Genomic DNA, 6,965 nt, shown 5'->3' with positions numbered 1-6,965 from the left:
AAACACAAATGCTGGAGAAACTCAGCAGATCCAGCAGCATGTGTAAAGAGAAGCAGTGTTAACATTTTCAGTCTGATATGACTTCTTCAGAATGGTGCCATCAAATGTAAAAAAATGCTGTTTGGACTTATCAAAAAGCCAAAAGATACCTCTTTGGCTACAAGCCCTTTGAGGAAATTTCTTTTCACACTAAGTTTTTATTCAGAAAATAAACCAGAATTTAATAATGATTTTTTAGTCAGTGCAATTCCTATAAATACTAGAGAATTTGACAAATATACACACATACTTCATAATGAAGAATTAAAATGCCTGGAAATATGACTTCTTTTCTATAGACACATTCATTGGTAGTAGAATTGTACAATTATGTTAGGACCCACTGAAAGTATCAGAAATTCAGTCTATAAACTGCCATAAAATAATTTTATATTTTAACTACAAAGAGCAATCAAAGATTGAAGAATTCTATTTATTTCACTTCCATTTTGAATGCTATATTTTCTGAGTATTAACAGCAATAAAGCCACAACATATTACTGTAAAAACAAGATGCCATTTGATTACAGTTCATGTACAATTTGTATTCTCAACCGAAACATTTAATAGTGAGCTTCAAATATTGTTGGCTAGCATAACGGCATTTATATTGCAGATTAACTACTTGTGCCCATATTTTCATATAGTGGTGTCATTTGTTGCAAGAATTGGAAAGAAGCTTCAAAGCCAAAAAAAGTGTTTTTGTTTCATTTCTTTTTGTTAATAACAAGCATTAGTGGGGACTATATAAACTTGCTGCTTATTGAGCTCATTGAGAGCTGGGCATTTCAAATGGTAATTAAGTGCTTGCCTTTTAGATGCAGAGTGGCTGGAGTCTTGAGGGTGGAGATCTGATGCCTGAGTTGTGTAGCGTGATGGGGTAATATATATTATGGCAATTAGTGGACTATATCACCAGTGATGTAGTGACAAAGATAGATCAAATGGAACTGGGAGCCCAGGATGTGTGGGTCCCAGAAATATCCAAACTTATTCTTTCTTGTATATGATATTTAATAAAGTTTATTGGTCTCAACTTACTTGGGAATGACTATCTTCCATTAACAACCCAGACAAGATTTTTCTACAGGCTCTGGGTCCCTGTGGGATTTTTCAAATTTGGGAGAATTTTATCACCATAAATCTGCAACAATGTCGAAACAGGAGCAGAAATTGAATCAAAATAAAAATACTGCAAATGCTGGAAATCTGAAATTAAAAAAAAGAAAGATTTGGAGAAGCTCAGAAGGTCAGCCCATATTTGTGAAGAAAGAAAGAGAGTAAAAATTTTGAGTTCAGTATGACTCTTTGTTATTGAAAGGAATTGAAAATTAGTGGCTTTTATGCTATTGACAGAGAGGTCAGAGGAGCAAATGGAATAGACTGTGAGAGCACCCAGAGCAAAAGGCAAATACAGAGGCAATGTGGTAAGGGAGAGATAGATGTCTAAAATAGGTGTAAATGTCAGATGTGAAAATGGATCCACTTTGCAGTGTAAAACCATAAGAAATAGGAACACGAGGAGGCTATGTGGCCCATTGAGCCTGCTCTGCCCTTTAATATTATCATGGCTGATCTGACAAACCTCATGTCCGCATTCCTGCCATAACCCTTGATTCCCCTACTGATCAAGAATCTATCTTAGCCTTAAATATAGACAAGGAATCTACCCCCACAACTCTCTGTGGCAAAGAGTTTCAAAGACTTACAACCCTCTGAGAAGAAGTTCTTTCTCAGCTCAGGCGAAATTGGTGCCCCTAAACTGTGAGACTATGCCTTCTGGTCCAAGACTCTCCCATGAGAGGAAACATCCCTCAGCATTCACCCTGTCAAGCCCTTTAAAGAACCTATATGTTACAATGAATATTAAATAGCTGACTCTGTAAAGTCTTACTTTATGGATAACTCAGACAGGAGAGACTTCTTTGTTGCTACTTCCTGTCCCTTTAGGAGGTTGGAAATTAAATACCATAGGCTGTGGTGGGGTTAAGAGTTCTTCAAGTAACTCTGCCAGACAGAAATCATAAATCGGCTTTTACTACTGTTTTAACTTACTTTTGAAGTACCACTACCACAGCGTAACCTGTGATCAGGTAAGACAACACACACTATTAGTATTGCTCAATCTGATTTAAAGCTTTCATTGCCAATTTTATTTGTCTCCTCTATGGATCTAATACTATCCCCAATTTACATTGTAAGCCATAGCTGAGCTACCTTTCCTCTTTCATTTTTGCACCAGAAATGAATGAATTATTGTTATTCATTCACACGTCTTTTAATATGAATCATTGCCAACCTGCAGTCGACTGCTTTAGAAATGTCCCCCAAGACATCTTGTCTATTCACACTTAATGAGGATTCCTGAAGAAGGGCTTATGCCCGAAACATCGATTCTCCTGTTCCTTGGATGCTGCCTGATCTGCTGCGCTTTTCCAGCAACACATTTTCAGCGCTATTCACACCTAATACCTTGCAATATAATACAATACAGCACAGGATTAGGCCCTTCGGCCCACTAAGCCTGCACCAATTCCTAGTCCTTATTTAGACTTATTGCCCATATGCAGTTTCTATCTCTTTGTTTGCCTCCTCGTGTTCCTATTTCTTATGGTTTTACACTGCAAGATACACCTTAAATATTGCTAACATGCCTGCTTCCACCACCTTCACTGGCAGTGTGTTCCAGGCACCCACCAGCCTCTGTGTGAAAAAAAATTCCCTGCACTTTTCCTTTGAACTCCACATAATATTCCAAATGTGTCCCAACTAATGTTTTATACAACTGTAACTGTAACTCATGAATATTTATAATTGATGCCCTAGACAATGAAGGCACGGATGCTGTACACCTTATTGACCACCTTACCCACCTGTGTTACCACTTCAGGGATCTGTGGACCTGTTTGACCAGATCCCTCTGCATGTTAATGCCCCTAAGGGTTCTGCCATTTATTGTGCAATTTGCACCTGAATTTGATCTTCCAAAATGCATCACCTCACATTTATTTGGATAAAAACCCATCTGCCATTTCTCTGCCCAAATCTGCAATCTATCTACATCCTCTAAGTCCATTGAGAATCCTCCTCACTATCTGCAATTCTGCCAAGTTTGGTGTCATCCACAAACTTACTAACTAGACCACTTACTTTTGCCTCCAGATCATTTTTATATATTACAAGCAACAAAGGTCCCAGCACTGATCCGTGTGGAATACCATTAGTTACTAATCTCTATTCCAAAAAACACCCTTTTCTCCACTACCATGTGTATTCTATAACCAAGCCAGTTTTGCATCCATCCAGCCAGCTCACCCAGAATTCCACGAGACTCTATCTTTTGTATCTTATCAGCCTTGAGATACCTTATCAAATGCCTTGCTAAAGTCCATATAGACATCCACTGCCCTTTCCTTAACAAACATTCCATCAAATTGGTAAGACATGACCTTCCCCACACAAACTCATGCTGCCTATCGCTAACAAGTCCATTCATTTCCAAATGTGAATAACTCCTATATCTCAGTATCTTCTCCAACAGCTTCCCCACCATTGATATCAGGCTCACTGGCCTATAATTACTTGTTTCCCTTCTTAAACAAAGGAACAACGGTGACCATTTTCCAGTCCTCTGGAACCTTGCCTGAGGCCATCAAGGATGTAAATATATCAGTTAAGGCCACAGCTATTTCCTTCCTTGCCTCCCACAGTATCATAGAATAGGTCCCATCTGGTCCTGGGGTCTTTCTTAATACATTTCAAGATGCCGAACAAATCCTCCTGCCCGAGAGTATTCACACACCTTTCCCTAACACCAACATTCCTCACGTCCCTCTCTTTGGTGAATACCAATGTAAAGTACTCATTAAGGATCTCACCTATTTCCTCTGTTTCCACAGATAACCTCCCTCCTTTATCCTTGAGTGGGCCTACTCTTTCTCTCGCTACCCTTTTGCTCCTAATATATGTATAAAATGTCTTGGGATTTTTCTTAACCCTGCTGGCGCCAAGGACATTTCTTAGTCCCTTTTAGCCCTCCTAACTCCCTGTTTGACCTCCTTCCTATTTTCTATATATCTTCAAGGACTTTGTCTGTTTTTAGTTGCCAAGACCATGGGTATTCTATTTTTCTTTATTTAGATTGAGGACCCTAGTTTTAAAACCTACTTCATTCTCCATCTTATTAAAGAATTCTATTTTATTAGACTTACTCCTTCTCAAGAGATCCACACAGCAAGATTGTGAATTAATCCTTTCTCATTGCACAGTATCGAGTCTAACATGGCCTAATTTTTGCTTGGTTCCTCAACATGTTTTGTCCTATCTCTGATTTCTTGTTTAATGTTTTCCTTTATATTAAGAAGCTATTAAAATCTACATTTGTCTATGCAATGAGGGGGGTATCTGCAGACTGAACATGTCAGATCTGCCAAAAGACAGTATTAAAAATTTGGACAAGATATGGTCAACATTCAAAGATCAATTAAGATTGAAGGTGAACATTAGAAATACTACATGGCATTCATGTTATTCCAGCAAAATCCAACTAAGATGATTAATCAAGGCATAAGTAGTTGCATAGTCAATAAATTTGATAGCAACTACACAGCTGAAGAGCTCACTAATGGAAAAGTTGAGCTTATAACAACTGCAATGAAAGTATTCCAAAAAGACAGAGTCACAGACGTGTACGCACAGAAACAGACCCTTCGGTCCAATTCGTCCATGCCAACCAGATTTCCGAAATTAGTCTAGTCTCATTTACCAGCACTTAGCCCACATCCTTCTAAACTCTTACTATTCATATACTCATCCAGGTGGCTTTTAAATGTTGTAACTGTACCAGCCTCCACACTTCCTCTTGCAACTCATTCCATATACGCAACACAGTCTGTGTGGAAAAGTTGTCCCCTAGGTTCCTTTTAAATTTTTTCCCTCTCACCCTAAAGCTATGCCTTATATTTCTGGACTCCCCCAACCCAGGGAAAAGGCCTTGTCTATTTACCCTATCCATGCGCTTATGATTTTATAAATTTCTATAAGGTCACCCCTCAGCCTCTGAACCTCCAGGGAAAACAACCCCAGCCTATTCAGCTCTCCCTATAGCTCAAATTCCCCAAACCTGGCAACATTCTTGTAAATCTTTCCTTTACTCTTTCAAGTTTCACAACATCATTTCTAATAGGAGGAAGACCAGAATTGCACATAATATTCCAAAAGTGGCCAAACCAATGTCCTCCCTGGCCACAGTATGATCTCCCAACTTTATACCTCAATGTTCTGACCAATGAAGGAAAGCATACCAAACTTCACTATCCTATCTACCTGTGACTCCACTTTCAAGGAACTATAGACCTGCACTCCAAGGTCTCTTTGTTCAGCAACACTCCTCAGGACCATCTTGGATCAATTCAAAGGTTACACCATGGAAACACTACAAAGAGCAGATTCAAATACAAAGCTATACTACTGGGTCGACAGATTCTTCAGGTTGTTCATATATTGTCCAACATTGATATGGATAAGTAATGCAGGGAAGCCTGGTTAACAACGTGGGCTGACTGGCCTCATACATGTACCCAGAAAAAGATTGGCTTTTAATGCTGTCTGCAAGGCATGTGGCATTAGATTACATTATTTTCATCATGGTGCTTCAAAAGACGAGAGCAAATGAGCCAGAAAAAAGTTTAGCAAACAGTGTTGAGACAAGAATCACAAAGTTGACGTACAAAGTACATGGTTAGATGATGAGGATGACCAGTACATTGATACACAAAGAGAGCTGAAATTCATCAAACAATATATTGCTACAGTAGTACCAACGGAATCCTTTGTCATGGTGCATATCAGCATAACGATTATGCAAAATTGGGTATCAATGCAGTGCAAAATCTTGCCAAATTTCACAATGAAAATAAATGCAGGTATATACAGAAGTGGCAAGTGAAGATTTGATCAACCACTGCCAATGCATTACATACAATGGTTTGGGGATTCCATCTTTGAGGTCCATTACATTGAAGTGTTACTGTAAAAACTCACCTTGGTCAACCAAATGCTTTATATTGTGAACATATAAAGCTCACCGGCATTCAGGAATATCTCCTTGGTCACCATTCATAGCAACATCAAGTCCATGACAATGACCACACGCCTGAAGGAGCACTATTAGAAATTCTGTACTTACACTTAAGGGAAGATCACTTAACTCTGCAATGCAGATTATCCACTGAGAGGCGACATGGCATAATTTGAATCAAATATGTATACATGTTCCAAATGTGCATACTTAAACACACTGCAGAACCAATGCCGAATTACTATTCAGAAGCCAAGTGCAGATAACCCTCCCCAGTCAGCACATGTCAATACTTCCAGGAGTACAAGATGCATTACTTGAGGAAGGTGAAAGACATATATGACTCGAATGCAGGCAATGATTTATCCAATCTGAACATCAAACAGAAGGTTTGAGTATAGCATGGCACATGGATTCCAATAGAAATCATAAGTATATTTTCAAAACCAAGTCTGTACCTAGTACAAACACCATGGCAAATATGGCATATGGCAAATATATGGCAAATCAAATGAATACAACTACAGAAACTCAGACTAATAATTCAATAGTGAAAAGAACATTGTCTAAGGTACAATACAATGAGAGCATCCCTGAGCAGTATTCTGAATATTGTGATGTATTGTTTGTGATTTATCTATATTTTAATGTCACTTATCTTAGAGTTTGCATTTGATCTAGTGGCATGTGAGTTTTGATCTGAAGGTGCTTAATGATTAATTGTAAGTATTTCTGTAGCCACATTGATTTTAAAATGCATTATTAGAGTGAGACTCCTGGATCTAATTGAGATTCTGAATGGGACACCAATAAAGCTTGACAATAGTTGACAGGGTCCTAAGTTATA

Source organism: Chiloscyllium plagiosum, unplaced genomic scaffold (genome assembly GCF_037043375.1).
Source record: "Chiloscyllium plagiosum isolate Xiang-an unplaced genomic scaffold, Cpla_swu_hap1 HiC_scaffold_14, whole genome shotgun sequence".
Lineage (NCBI taxonomy): Eukaryota > Metazoa > Chordata > Chondrichthyes > Orectolobiformes > Hemiscylliidae > Chiloscyllium > Chiloscyllium plagiosum.
Note: the sequence above shows the minus strand (reverse complement) of the source record.